At 44.0% G+C, this 14,959-nt stretch overlaps 1 non-coding gene across 1 annotated transcript; it reads left to right on the plus strand.

Moving 5' to 3' along the window:
• Positions 1-11,665: 11,665 nt before the first annotated feature.
• Trnas-uga (transfer RNA serine (anticodon UGA)) lies at positions 11,666-11,740 on the plus strand. The gene has a single exon. It is a non-coding gene; the product is annotated as a tRNA-Ser (tRNA).
• The last annotated feature ends 3,219 nt before the right edge of the window (positions 11,741-14,959 follow it).

The following is a 14,959-nucleotide window of genomic DNA, read 5'->3' on the forward strand; positions in this document are numbered from 1 at the left end:
GAATGAGGATAGGAAACTATCTCCTCCATCCATCCTGGTACTTCAGATATTTCAGATATGTTGATGGTACTATTTTCTTAAAGCATTTTGTCGCTTAGCAGTGAGGCGCTGCAGCAGGTCAACGACCATGTGTAGCTGATACTACAGCGAAAATGGAGAACGACGGAAAGTTTACAATCCTAGACGTTTTGTTCCAAAGGAAAGCAAATGGACGAGTCGGCCATTCTGTGTATCGAAAACCGACGCATTCGGACCTATCCCTCAACCGCCGTAGTTTTCATCTTCCAGTTCAGAAGAGAGTTATGTTGGGCGCTCTAACATACAGAGCCAGTGCCGTCTCAAATAAGGAGTACGTCGTTTCCGAGACTATCCATCTGACGACGATGTTCAGAAGGTACGGATGTCCTATTCGTCACATTAGGCCAATGTTGACGAGGAAACCAAGACGCGGTGCCGTTCAGGGGACCAGCACACAACGCAGCGCATCTCCTATTTTGCGGTGCAACAACTAGTAAAATTCGTAGAGTTGTAACAGGCAAGGAAGCAAGGAATCAGACCAGTCTTCGGCCACCCACGAAAATTATAGATATATGGCCACCCGTTAAAAATTTTCGCGGCTTGACAGTAGCGGCGATTTGTAATATTCCTTATGAGCATGGCGGCAGTGACGTGGGGCGCTCTTTACGGTCTATTGCTGATCGCGTCACCATCAGCGTCACTTTAAAGACTGTACTTTCGAAACATCAGTGGTAGCCGAGCGCAAGCTCTCAATCAACCATAAGATTATGTTTGAACAAAAGAGAATTCTTGCTCGTGCATCGAACATTCGGACTCTTTGGTCAGGGAAGCAGTTGGAACGAGACTCTGTGATAATAATTCTAATAAAACACCGGCCATGGACATTCCGATGTATGGAGGCGGGCGCTCGATAAAGAAAGAGAACAGAGGAAGACTTGCCATAGTTTACCGCCCCAGGAAAACTTCTCGAAGATTACCGCCTGAGGACCCTGAGGACCCTGGACGATGGGCTCAAATGTAATCTATGAACGTATGTGAGGCCATCTCAGCATGCGCCATCTCAGGACGTAATCCAGCCCCTTTGATGTCGACTTCCGGGCGTGAAAGTTGGAGCCTCACCAGTTTCACGACGGTTGGGGTTGTGAAGCAGCTGAATGGGTTGAAAATAAATAAATCGCCAGGTCCTCATGGGATTCCAATTCGGTTTTACAGAGAGTACTCTACTGCATTGGCTCCTTGCTTAGCTTGCATTTATCGCGAATCTCTTGCCCAACGTAAAGTCCCGAACGACTGGAAAAAAGCGCCTGTATTTAAGAAGGGTGGAAGGACGGATCCTCAAAATTACAGACCAATATCCTTAACATCGGTTTGTTGTAGGATTCTCGAACGTACCCTCAGTTCGAATATAATGAATTTCCTTGAGACAGAGAAGTTGCTGTCCATGCATCAGCACGGCTTTAGAAAGCATCGCTCCTGCGAAACGCAGCTCGCCCTTTTTTCACATGATATCTTGCGAACCATGGATGAAGGGTATCAGACGGATGCCATATTCCTTGACTTCCGGAAAGCGTTTCACTCTGTGCCCCAATTCAGACTCCTAACTAAGGTACGAGCGTATGGGATTGGTTCCCAAATATGTGAGCGACTCGAAGACTTCTGAAGTAATAGAACCCAGTACATTGTCCTCGATGGTGAGTGTTCATCGGAGGTGAGGGTATCATCTGGAGTGCCCCAGGGAAGTGTGGTAGGTCCGCTGTTGTTTTCTATCTACGTAAATGATCTTTTGGATAGGGTGGATAGCAATGTGCGGCTGTTTGCTGATGATGCTGTGGTGTACGGGAAGGTGTCGTCGTTGAGTGACTGTAGGAGGATACAAGATGACTTGGACAGGATTTGTGATTGGTGTAAAGAATGGCAGCTAACTCTAAATATAGATAAATGTAAATTAATGCAGATGAATAGGAAAAAGAATCCTGTAATGTTTGAATACTCCATTAGTAGTGTAGAGCTTGACACAGTCACGTCGATTAAATATTTGGGCGTAACATTGCAGAGCGATATGAAGTGGGACAAGCATGTAATGGCAGTTGTGGGGAAGGCGGATGGTCGTCTTCGGTTCATTGGTAGAATTTTGGGAAGATGTGGTTCATCTGTAAAGGAGACCGCTTCTAGAAGGCTGGTGCGACCTGTTCTTGAGTACAGCTCGAGCGTTTGGGATCCCTATCAGGTCGGATTGAGGGAGGACATAGAAGCAATCCAGAGGCGGGCTGCTAGATTTGTTACTGGTAGGTATGATCATCACGCGAGTGTTACGGATATGCTTCAGGAACTCGGGTGGGAGTCTCTGGAGGAAAGTAGGCGTTCTTTTCGTGAATCGCTGCTGAGGAAATTTAGAGAACCAGCATTTGAGGCTGACTGCAGTACAATTTTACTGCCGCCAACTTACATTTCGCGGAAAGACCACAAAGATAAAATAAGAGAGATTAGGGCTCGTACAGAGGCATATAGGCAGTCATTTTTCCCTCGTTCTGTTTGGGAGTGGAACAGGGAGAGAAGATGCTAGTTGTGGTACGAGGTACCCTCCGCCACGCACCGTATGGTGGATTCCGGAGTATGTATGTGGATGTAGATGTAGATGTCAGACGACGGTGATGGAGACAGCCATGGAAAGCTTTGGATTTTATCCGAATCTGATGCGGCAAGTGAACCGGGAACTTTTTATTCAAGGGCTCGACCGCAAAAGACTTCCCAGGCGGACTGTTTTATTATCGGGCCATGTTTAGTGTCTGAAAAAAATTCACGGTGAACCAGTAGGAAAGGTACATGTTTTGAGGGGTGATGGTGATTCTGAACAAAAAACTTCATAAAAAACATATGCAATTTTCGTAATCGTATTGGACATACAGCTGTCTAAAAATTACGGGCGTCAATCGAATGTTCTTCACCTGCACTCACATGCGATTACAACCAAAGTCACATTAGGTTACGTTGTGTTGTCTTTACGAACCATTTCAATGCCCACTTTTTCTTGGCGACGAACTCATTGGTCCAGTTGTTGTAGATAATCGAGATGGAGTAAATATCTTGATTTCCTTCAGAATGTGTTTCAAGAACAGTTGGGGGATATTCCTTTGGCAACACGACGTCGCATGGACTTTCAGCACGACGGACCTTTTGCTCATTCCGTACTGCCAGTGACACAATACCTCACTGAAACGTGTCATGGACGCTGGATAGGTGGCCGTGAAGTCATTTTTTGGCCACCGAGGTCACCTGATTTTACTCCTTTGGATTAATGTTTGTGGGGTTGGCTTGGGAGCGAAGTCTGCAAGCGCAGAGTAGACACAACGGAGGAACTTCTCGCTCATATTTTACATGCGAATGAGCCCAGATTAACAACGTCGTAGCTATGGGAAGAGACTAGATGTTAGTAGGGAGTCGCTCATCTGTGACACTCAAAAGTGCAGTACCACGCTGAAGCATCGATTTTCCAAGGTTTATGCAATAGGACTGGAGAGACACTGATCCATACTTTTGTATGTCCATCCTTTTAGCAGGACGTCTCTGGAACGACGGCCGTTTACTATCGTCACAAAAAATAAAAACACCCACAGCCGTCCTTATGAATTTAATTTATTTTGTCGCTACCGGTTTCGACGCTTCATTGCGTTATCTTCAGGCTGTTTTAATGCGCTACACGTTGATGCGATCCCCATTCATAGCCCATCATTTTCCAGCATTACTGGATTCGCAGATAATGTGTCAGCACTCCAACCATCAACTGTCAACCGCTGATAGTTGGAATGCTGACACATCTGCGAATCCAGTAATTCTGGCAACTGATGGGCTATGCATGGAGATCGTATCAACATGTACCGCAACAAAACAACCTGAAGATAACGCAATGAAGCGTCTAAACTGGTAGCGACAAAATCAATTACATTCATGAGGACGGATGTAGGTGTTTTTATTTTTTGTCACGATTGATCCATACATCTTGCAGCTCTGCCCACAATTGCTCTTGAGTAATTGGTGATGGGTTCATCAAGCATACACAGGTATCAACAGCACCCCGTAAGTTGTACATTGAGTTAATATCAGGTGATCTGAAGGGTTCAAGACATTCTCGTGACTCACACCACCTGCGTGCAAGCAAATAGCACTGACAAGTCACTTTGTGCTGTAGGAACATGGCATCTCCAGCACAGTACGCTAATGCTACAAATGCATGCAAATGTTCTGCAAGAATACTAACGTAAGGTGTAACTACTATCGGCCCCTGCGGCTGAACAATGGGCTTAAACTGGGGACTATATGAGTACAGCACAGGCCTTAGCTAAGCCCCCCTGCCTGGACACAAACTTGTTGATCTGAAACATCCGTAGCTTCGTGGGGTATACGCCGCATTATCAAGCGCCCATCATCTCGATACATGTGAAACGCAGGTTCATGCAACATGCTACCACCGTTTCATGGCCTGGTGTCAATGTTCGCCAGTACGTCCAGTCGTTGAGCTCGTATCCAGGTGTCAGCAAATGGACACGACTCGGTTTTTGCCAGATGAAGCCTATGTGGTGCAATTGTACGAGTGTATGTGCAGTCCCGCAGAAAGCGACAAAGTTGAGGCACTGGGAGGTGAGTTTTATGTCATGAATTGCGGCACATTTGTCTTTCCCGCCGCTGGTAGAATGTGTTCGATTCGACACCGGTGCGGTCGCCGGCAGCGTGCGGAGAATGCCACGAGCGCCTCCTCTGGGCGGAATGTTAGTAGCTGGAATCCGCCGGCGAATGCGAAGACCTCCTGGAGGGAGCTCAACAGTGCCAACTGGAGTCAGAGCGTACAGCAGTAAAGCAGTGGCGGTGCGGTTCATCAACACTGGCTGTCACATGTTGTTAATGTGAGGCATTTCATTTATTATCATGTGCATTTTTTCCTGATCCTCATCGTTTGCATTAGTTTGCATTTGCTGATGGAGCAGATGGTGTTTGACCCTCCACGTCCAGAGGGTGCGGCATCTGGGAGCTAGGAAGCGTTGGCGAAAGAAACATTTCCGTTGCGACGAATGGAAGACTGTGCATAAGAATGACTTGTGCTATTTTGTTGTGCTGACCTTTGAGCCTCTGGTGCCATTAATTTAGTGCGAAGATTTTGAATTGAAGAAATGGTAGGGATACAGACTATAATATGAAGAGTAGTGCCTTGTATAAGATTGAACCGTAAGTTCGTAGCCTTTTTGTTTTGCTTGTTGGTATTCTGGGTCAAGTTGAATGTCATTTTTTATTTGTGGTAAACTGTTGCTATTTGAGTACACATATTGTCATTTTGTCATTTGGACATAGTGAGTGGAGTTGTGGACGCTAGGAAACGGAATGCCAAGTGGAGAAATCGGAACATTTCCGACATATTCTTCTCTTTGAGTTCAATAGAGGGCTGACAACACAGGAGCCAGCCAGAAACATTTGCACTGTGTACGGGAATAATGCCATTTGACAGAGCATGGCGAGAAAATGGTTTTCTCGTTTTAAGGAGGATCGTTTTGACATTAGTGACTGCCCACCTTCAGGAAGACCTTCGGGGATTAATGAAGATCGTGTGAACGTATTAATCCACAATGATCCACTCGATGTGGTCGAGAATTGACGCATATGATGAACTGTGTTCATTCCACCATCGTGCCAAATTTGCATGCAATGGGACAGGTTCAAAAATCGCGTGTGTGCTCTAAGCCAAAATCACAAAAATCAGCGCGGGGCCGTATGTGAATCTGTGCTTGCTCGTCATCAATTGGCTCGTGAACAACACCGACCATTCCTATCCTGTATCGTTACTGGTGACGAGGAATGGTGTCTTTACGCTAACATATAGAAAAGAAAGGAATGGTTGAGCTCAAACAAAGCAGCAACTCACTACACAAAGACCTGCATGAATCCACAAAAGGTTAAGATATGGATCTGGTGAAGCACCGAATGTGTGGCGTTCTACGAATTGCTTCCCAAAGGTGTAAGAGTTAATGCTGACATTTATTGTCGCCGGCAGGTGTGGCCGGGCGGTTCTAGGCGCTTCAGTCTGGAACCGCGCGACCGCTACAGTCGCAGGTTCGAATACTGCCTCGGGCATAGATGTGTGTGATGTCCTTAGTTAGGTTTAAGTAGTTCTAAGTTCTAGGGGAGTGATGACCTCAGATGTTAATTCCCATAGTGCTCAGAGCCATTTGAGTATTTATTGTCAACCACTGAGACGTCTTGCCGACACAGTCCAAGAACAATGACCAGGAATACTGCGTGAAGTGATGCTAGTCCACGATACCGCCCTGCCGCATTACGACAGACTGACAAAAACACTAAACGGGAGTAAGGTTGGGAAGTCATTCCGCACTCACCTTATTTACCTGAACTTGTGCCCTCACATTTTTACCTTTACCCCTCTCTATCGAACAACCTTCAAGAAACTTTCTTTGGCTCTGAGCACTATGGGACTCAACATCTTAGGTCATAAGTCCCCTAGAACTTAGAACTACTTAAACCTAACTAACCTAAGGACATCACACACACCCATGCCCGAGGCAGGATTCGAACCTGCGACCGTAGCAGTCCCGCGGCTCCGGACTGCAGCGCCAGAACCGCTAGACCACCGCGGCCGGCGAAACTTTCTTTCCAGATGAAAATGTGCTCCGACCGTTGCTCAACGAGTTCGCCTAAAAGCACGTCATTTCTGCAGTCGCGGAATCGAAGGAAAAATTACCCCAGCGTTGCAGACTATAGTAAACAGTGAAGGAGGATATATTATGGATGACTAAAGTTTCTGTTATGTGTATCTGTTGTGTTTATTAGACTTATAGAAAAACGGCTACGAACTTATGTACCAACCTAATAAAAGTGTATGACATGCTGAGGAAACACTGTAAAACAGTGAATTATCTGAGAAACTGTATTTTAGTGATAAGCTTTTAGTGCTTCAAATTGTCTCTCTGTGTAACTCGATAACTGATGTCACTGTAGATTGTTGTCTATCTATGTGACATACCATGTTTGTAGTAGTGGGGTGTTCTTGCGGTACCTTGTTGAGTACCTTGTTGACTGACGTGAATTGCAGGTTATACTTTAGTAAGGTTAATATCAGTCGTGTGAAGTATTTATATTGGACGGTATATGTATATTAGGTTAAGATTTTCTGATAGCACATTCATTTGCTCCCCCTTAAGGCTTTTATTGTTATTGTGGGGCGTGAGCCTGTTTTTCTGAATTTTTATGTTATAATGCCAGGTGTTAAGTTATTTGGAAAATTAAGCGCGAACTTCTGGTTTGTTCTGTTTTGGCAAAGAAACAAAGGAATCTCCTACTCCTGGTTAAGCCATGGATAGCGGGCTGGGTGGCACATATACTGCTAGGAAAAGTAATTCTAGCATTAGTTATCGGAAGTACAGTGGAAGACAGAATAAACGAGGAAGGAGCTGAGTAAAAAGGATGGATGAAGTGAAAAGAGGAAGATAGCAGACTACGAAGAAGTTGGTCTCCAACAGAGACGGTGACAGCAATTTGTCAGTAATTTACCAACTGGCAGAGCACTTTACACAGTCCAGGTAGAAACGGTTTCCTGACGTTGCACATTCATGTGGGCGACGGTATGACTCATGACAGAACGTCGATCGCCCCGCACGACTCTGCGGAGGCGACGTGACGCCCATTCGTCAGACATTAATGGTCGTCCTTTGTGTCGATTTGCGCATGGAAACAGTGTCTAAGCTACACTGAATATCCATCCCAGGCACCGCTGACCGCGGAAACCCGAATTTTTGCGTAACTTCCGATGTGTTATGAGCAACACGTCATGCAACAAATTTTTATCTCACCTTCGAAGTCGATTGCTTCGCGACGGTCAGCTGTGTTCAGTACATACGTGTCTGCAACAGACTGCTCAGATATCGAGTCTATTCTCGTGCCACGGACTGTGTATAGATCCGGCAAGCCCTAACTTGACTTTTGGCCACGCAGCTTACAAGCATCAATTTGTGCTTCGAGTATGTCGACCTCGGGCGACAATATCTGACTGGTTTTGGTCAGCTTTGTGGATGTGACGCGAAAAAAGCGAGAGAGCGATGTAAGGACTGTATAATTTTTTCTCACATTAATTTAGTCCACGACTAAGATTCAACCATACGTTTTGTATAATTGAGTCATGATCAGTGGAGAAAAATATTTTAACAGCATTAATGCCATTTCTCGCGAGCTGAAGGGGCTATGCAAACTAATATGTGTAGTATGTAAGTACATTCCGTCACCTCCTCCTGTCTCAAATTAATTTATATCTTGCTCTTTTTTCCTTCAAAGCATGTGAACTTTTGCACACTTGGGTATGCGTGCATGGTTGAAAACAGATAAAGACTCATGCTCCTTGAACGGCCCGAATGTTTGTGGTAAAAAACAAACGTTCCAAAGGAAGTAACATCAGCTGCTAGTGAGCAATGAAATACGAGGGCAGTTCAGAAAGTAACCTCCGGTTGATTTAAAAAAATACACCAAGTTAAATAAAAATATTTTAATATATACAGCTTACAACTACATCTTTGCACTATTTTTCTACATAGTCTCCATAGCGATTGAGGCACTTATCGTATCTCTTCACAAGCTTTGAAATTCCTTCTGCATAAAAATCACCCGCTTGTGCCTGGAGCCAGCCTGTGACCGCATCTTTGAGCTCTTCGTCGTCATCAAACCGCTGTGACCCGAGCCATTTCTTCAAATGCATGAAGAGGTGATAATCACTTGGCGCCAGGTCTGGGCTGTAAGGTGGATGGTTGATAACGTCCCACTTGAAGGACTCAAGAAGGGCCGTTGTTCTGCGAGCAGAGTGAGGACGGGCGTTATCGTACAAAAAAACGATACCGGAAGTCAGCATACCACGGCGTTTGTTCTGTATAGCCCGTCGTAACTTTTTTATTGTTTCACAGTACACGTCTTGATTAATGGTCGTACCACGTTCCATGAATTCAACCAACAACACCCCTTTGGCATCCCAAAACACCGATGCCATCAGTTTTCTGGCAGAAAAACCTTGCGAGGCTTTTCTTGGTTTGGTAGGCGAATTTGAATGTGCCCACATCTTTGATTGTTCTTTTGTCTCAGGGTTCACGTACTTAATCCAGGTTTCGTCACCGGTCACGATTCTGTTTAACAATGGTTCTCCTTCGTCCTCATAACGTGACAGAAAGTCTAATGCAGAGGCCATTCTTTAAGTTTTGTGGTGGTCGGTAAGAATTTTGGGCACCCATCGTGCACGGAACTTACGGTAACCCAATCTTGCTGTCACTATCTCGTACAAGAGAGTCTTAGAAATCTGTGGAAAACCAGTAGACAACTCCGACATTGAGAAACGTCGATTTTCACGAACTTTTGCATCAACTGTCTGAACGAGTTCGTCAGTCACCAATGATGGTCTACCACTCCTCTCTTCATAATGAACGTTTTCTCGTCCACTTTTAAATAAACGTACCCATTCACGGACAACTCCTTCACTCATAACTCTTGGTCCATACACGGCACAAAGCTCACGATGAATAGCTGCTGCAGAATATCCTTTGGCTGTAAAAAACCTTATGACAGCACGCACTTCACATTTGTCGGGGTTTTCTATTGCAGCACACATTTCAAACTGCCACAAAAACTAAACTAGCGCAGGTACGACGTTCACTCGACCACGGCTTGATGCCGACTGACCTGTTGAGTGCGTGAACGCACAGATGGCGTCGCTACTCCCCCCACAACCCGCGCTGTGACCAATCGGAGGTTACTTTCTGAACCGCCCTCGTACATCAGTGGGGAAAGTTGAAAATTTGAACCGGGCGATTCAGTGCTCGTATCGAACAAACTGTGTAACTTGTGTAAGTGGTCTGTTTAGGTATTTATGTTGGTAACGCCACGTAGCGTTCTGTATGAAAATAACTGAATGTGCTGTGTGCAGTCTGTGACTGGTTGACATTCTTGGAATATTCACTATTGTAGTGTAGGGCAGCTGGATGTGAACAATGCTTAGCGTTGTGCAGTTGGAGGTGAGCCGCCAGCAGTGGTGGATGTGGACAGAGAGGTGCCAGAGTTTTGAGAGGTTGCTATAAGCGGACGACCTGGACGTGTGTCCGCCAGATAAAGGAAATTTGTGAAGATGGAGGTCATGAATTGATAGATATGTATATAATGACTTTTGATCATTACTAAGGTAAATACATTGTTTGTTCTCTATCAAAATCTTTCATTTGCTAACTATGCCTATCAGTAGTTAGTGCCTTCAGTAGTTAGAATCTTTTATTTAGCTGGCAGCATTGGCGCTAGCTGTATTGCAATAGTTCGAGTAACGAAGATGTTTGTGAGGAAAGTGATTCATGAAAGGTATAGGTTATTGTTAGTCAGAGCCATTCTTTTGTAGGGATTATTGAAAGTCAGACTGCGTTGCGCTAAAAATATTGTGTGTCAGTTTAGTGATGATCAGAATAAGTAAAGAGAAAACTGTCTGAGTACGTTCAGTTTTGCTCAGCTGTTTGTAAATGTAATAACGCAAGACGTTTTCCAGCACAGTGATTTCTAAATTTTCCTATGGGGACTTACATATGCCGAATATTCCAACAATGCCAACCAGCCACAGACTGCACACACACACACACACACAGTCAGTGATTTTCATACAGAGGGCTACGTGGCGTTACCAACATAAAAACGTCAACAGACCACTTACATTTGTGCTTAATGATAATATCAACATTATGCGTTTCTCACTTTCTGCCCACGTCCCGTCTCTAATACATAACATACGGAAAAATTTCTACACGTCTTTATTGAATTCACAGTGCCAGATTCGCACCGGGAGGCTAAGATTGGAACTATCTTTTTTGCAGCGTGAATCGGTTCCGCGTTAAGGCAGTAGAATATGGACCAAGTTTCGTAGCCATACGATAATTACATATCATACTGGACCTCTGTGAATATCTGCACCTTAATTATAACCACCCGGTGCATGCAGTGTCTGTTCTTTGTGACATTGTCCTGCAGCCTGAAATGTTTAAAGTTGGAAACTGAGTCGGTCAGAGACCGTGTCAGATTAGTCGAGGTGGTAAATGCGACAATTCGCAAAAAAAGGAAAAAACCAGGGTTAGAGTCCCTGTCCAGCACAAATATTCAGCTTTCCCCATTGATGTATTTCAATGCCTGCTAGTGGCTAACGTCATGTATTTCCCTTGGATCATAATCATGTAAGGCTGCTGGACCAGTAATAGTGTATGTTCTTTCGGACACCGGACCTGTACCTCATAAATCGTCAAGCATCAATGCACAAAGTGCCTGATCATACTTACCTATCATACTTGCAGTTACTTGTGTAGCAGAATGAGATTTTCACTCTGCGTTGATATGAAACTTCCTGGCAGATTATAACTGTGTGCCGGACTGAGACTCGAACTCGGGACCTTTGCCCTTCGCGGGCAAGTGCTCTACCAACTGAGCTACCCGAGCACGACTCACGCCTCGTGAGCCATGTCTCCGCAATATCCATTCTTTCAGGAGTGCTAGTTCTGCAAGGTTCGCAGGAGAGCTTCTGTAAAGTTTGGAAGGTAGGAGACGAGGTACTGGCAGAAGTAAAGCTGTGAGGACGGGCCGTGAGTTGTGCTCGGGTAGCTCAGTTGGTAGAGCACTTGCCCGTGAAAGGCAAAGGTCCCGAGTTCGAGTCTCGGTCCGGCACACAGTTTTAATCTGCCAGGAAGTTTCACTTGTGTAGCAATCTGTAACATATGAAAATCAGGGCTTATGTAAACGACTATAAAGCCATAAATTTTCAGTGCATGAAAATATGTGCGTTTTAAAGGCAAACGACGGAACGTAAAATTATGACGTAACGGTGACCTTTTTAAAAATCTAAGATCAATTTTGTTTGACGTGCTCTTTAAAACATTTTACCACATGAGCGCATGAGTGGGTTTAATAATGAATAAGAAAATAGGATTGCGGGTAAGCTACTATGAACAGCACCGTGGCCAAGATAGAGACGAACGACATACCTGCCACTGTAGTAGAAGTTTACACACCTACTGGCTCCGCAGATGACGAAGAGATTGGAGATGTGGCTGATGAGATAAAAGAAATCATTCAGACAGTAAAATTTAATTGTGATGGGCGACTGAATTTGATAGTAGGAAAAGGAAAAATAGTAGGTGTATATCGACTGGGGGAAAGGAATGATAGAGGAAGCCGCCCGATAGAATTTTGCATAGAGCACAATTTAACTGTTGCTAACACCTGGTTTAAAAATCATGAAAGATGGTCTTACAGATGGAGAGGACCTGTAGACAGTGGAGGGTTTCAGATTGATTTTGTAATGGTATGTCAGAAATTTAGGAACCATATTTTAAACTGTAAGACATTTACAGGGGCAGTTGTGAACTCTGACCACAATTTATTGGTTATGAACTGTATATTAAAACTGAACGAATTGCAAAAAGGTAGGAAATTAAGGAGTGTATAAGCAGACCAGATGCCGAAGGATGTAGGTTGCAGTAGTTACTCGGAGATGAAGAGGCTTACACAGGATTGAGCAGAATGGAGAACTGCATCATACTGGTCTTCGGACAGAAGACCACAACAACAACAACAACAACAACAACAACCTCCCCAAAAAGGAAATCCTGCTCAGAAGGTAATCATTACTTGCGGTGATGAGCAGAAGAAAAGTGATAACTAATTTCAGAGCTTGATGCGTAAAGACTGATTTTTTTCGGAGTTATACTAAAGCAGGATCCTTTTATTAAAATAAACTATTACGGAAATTTAGAACTAAGTTTGTAAAAATTCTTTAGTGCAAGCAGCATGGAAATGATTAGTAAAGGTAAACTGGATTTGAGAAAAAGCTTTCTAAGTGACCATAATTTGCCATTACTCACTCATAGTTCTGTACATCACGGTTACATGTTACACAACTTGCGGCAGCCGACAACCGATTTTCAGAAACAGCTTTTCACTGTCGTTTTATTGGACGCACAAGTCGCCGAAGTGGTGTCAAATCGGAAGACTTGCACCCGGCGAAAAGTCTACCCGACTGGAGGCCCTAGTCACACGACATTTTAGGGCTGAACCAATTCGTCTTACACGCTCAAATATCGATTTTGCAATCACCAGTGGTCTTGTAGGAACTGTGTCTGCAAATCAACTGTCTCATCACGTCTGCACGGTGAAGTCAAGTTACCAGTGCTTTCGTTATATAGTTAAGAAAGTGATAGAGTAACATTTCCTTATACATGTCGGTGAACTGTTAGGGGCAGCGATTCTACAAGTACAGATGTTTAAGAATCTTACCCTGCCACTCAATGCGTTCGAAACTGTTATAGTATCCCAGTTAAAACACACGCTCTGTGAGAAAACATTACTGTCCTCCTTTTGGAGGCCTGAAATGACGAGAAAACATCCGAATAATAAAGATATATCCATATACCTGTGCAGAGAACTAGATAATTTTTTGACACTAGGTAATGATTTTCTGACTGTGTAGGAGAAAATTGTGACTAAAAGAGAGGGTGGCTATAACAGTTTACGAATTTTCGAGTTAACAGAACATGGACTTGTTGCCAGTCAGTCCGATTTTTATACTGCAGCAAATATATAATTCTTCATTTTCACTTTTCCTTCTGAAGAAGATGAAATATGCTTTTCCCGGTTAAATTAAGGAAATGAGTATCTTCCTGCTCAGACAACTATTTCTGCCTTTCCTTCACTGTACTTAAAATCGCTTCCGATACTTTACCATTTCTGAAAATAAACGCGTTTCAAATAGAGCAGAGCGTTTGAGTGAGAGGGATTGCCGATTGTGGAAGAAATGTGGCAGCTAGGACCATATTTGCAGAATCCAAATCGCGGTGTTTCCATAGCCTACCAAAAGTGTTACTGGGAAATCGGTTTTCGAAACCGGTTGTGAGTCTCACTCCTACACGTAGTGATTGTGGTAGAAGATCGAGTAGACGTCAGCTCTTATGAGCCTTTGTATTTGAAAACACGAGTGAGTGGATAAATAAATAAAAAGAATGGATTAGAAAAGTACCTATTTTCGTCCGTGAAGACCACGCATACTTTTCTACTGGAGAAATAACTGGTAGCCGGCCGTTGCGGCCCAGCGGTTCTAGGCGCTTTAGTCCGGAACCGCGCTACTGCTACAGTCGCAGGATCGAATCCTGCCTCGGGCATGGATGTGTGTGATGTCCTTTGGTTAGTTATTTTTAAGTAGTTCTAAATATAGGGGACTGATGACCTCAGATGTTAAGTCACATAGTGCTTACAAGGGAACCTCCCCATCGCACCCCCCTCAGATTTAGTTATAAGTTGGCACATTGGATAGGTCTTGAAAAACTGAACACAGATCAATCGAGAAAACAGGAAGAAGTTGTGTGGAACTATGAAAAAATAAGCAAAATATACAAACTGAGTAGTCCATGGGTAACATAGGCAACATTAAGAGTTACCTCAGCACAGGAGCGTCGTGCTCCCGTGGTTAGCGTGAGCAGCTGTGGAGCCAGAGGTCCTTGGTTCAAGTCTTCCTTCGAGTGAATATTTTAATTTTTTATTTTCAGACAATTATCAAAGTTCAGGCACTCACACATAATCAACTTCGCTCTCCGAAACTCTAGGACATGTTCAGATTTGCTTGGACATATGGAGGATTTGACGGTCTACACACGCAAAAATTTGAAAACGTTAAAAACATATGTTTTGACAAAGCACAGAGAAAACTGTGCGACTGTGAAACTGTTGCATTCATTTGTTGCAGTTTATGTGACACACTCTTATGTTTTCATCACTTTTTTGAAAATGATTATCACATCCACAAGAAAACCTAAATCGGGCAAGGTAGAAGAATCTTTTTACCCATTCGCCAAGTGTGTGGGTCGACAACATATTCCTGTCATGTGACGCACAT

This window comes from Schistocerca nitens, chromosome 1 (assembly GCF_023898315.1).
Source record: "Schistocerca nitens isolate TAMUIC-IGC-003100 chromosome 1, iqSchNite1.1, whole genome shotgun sequence".
Lineage (NCBI taxonomy): Eukaryota > Metazoa > Arthropoda > Insecta > Orthoptera > Acrididae > Schistocerca > Schistocerca nitens.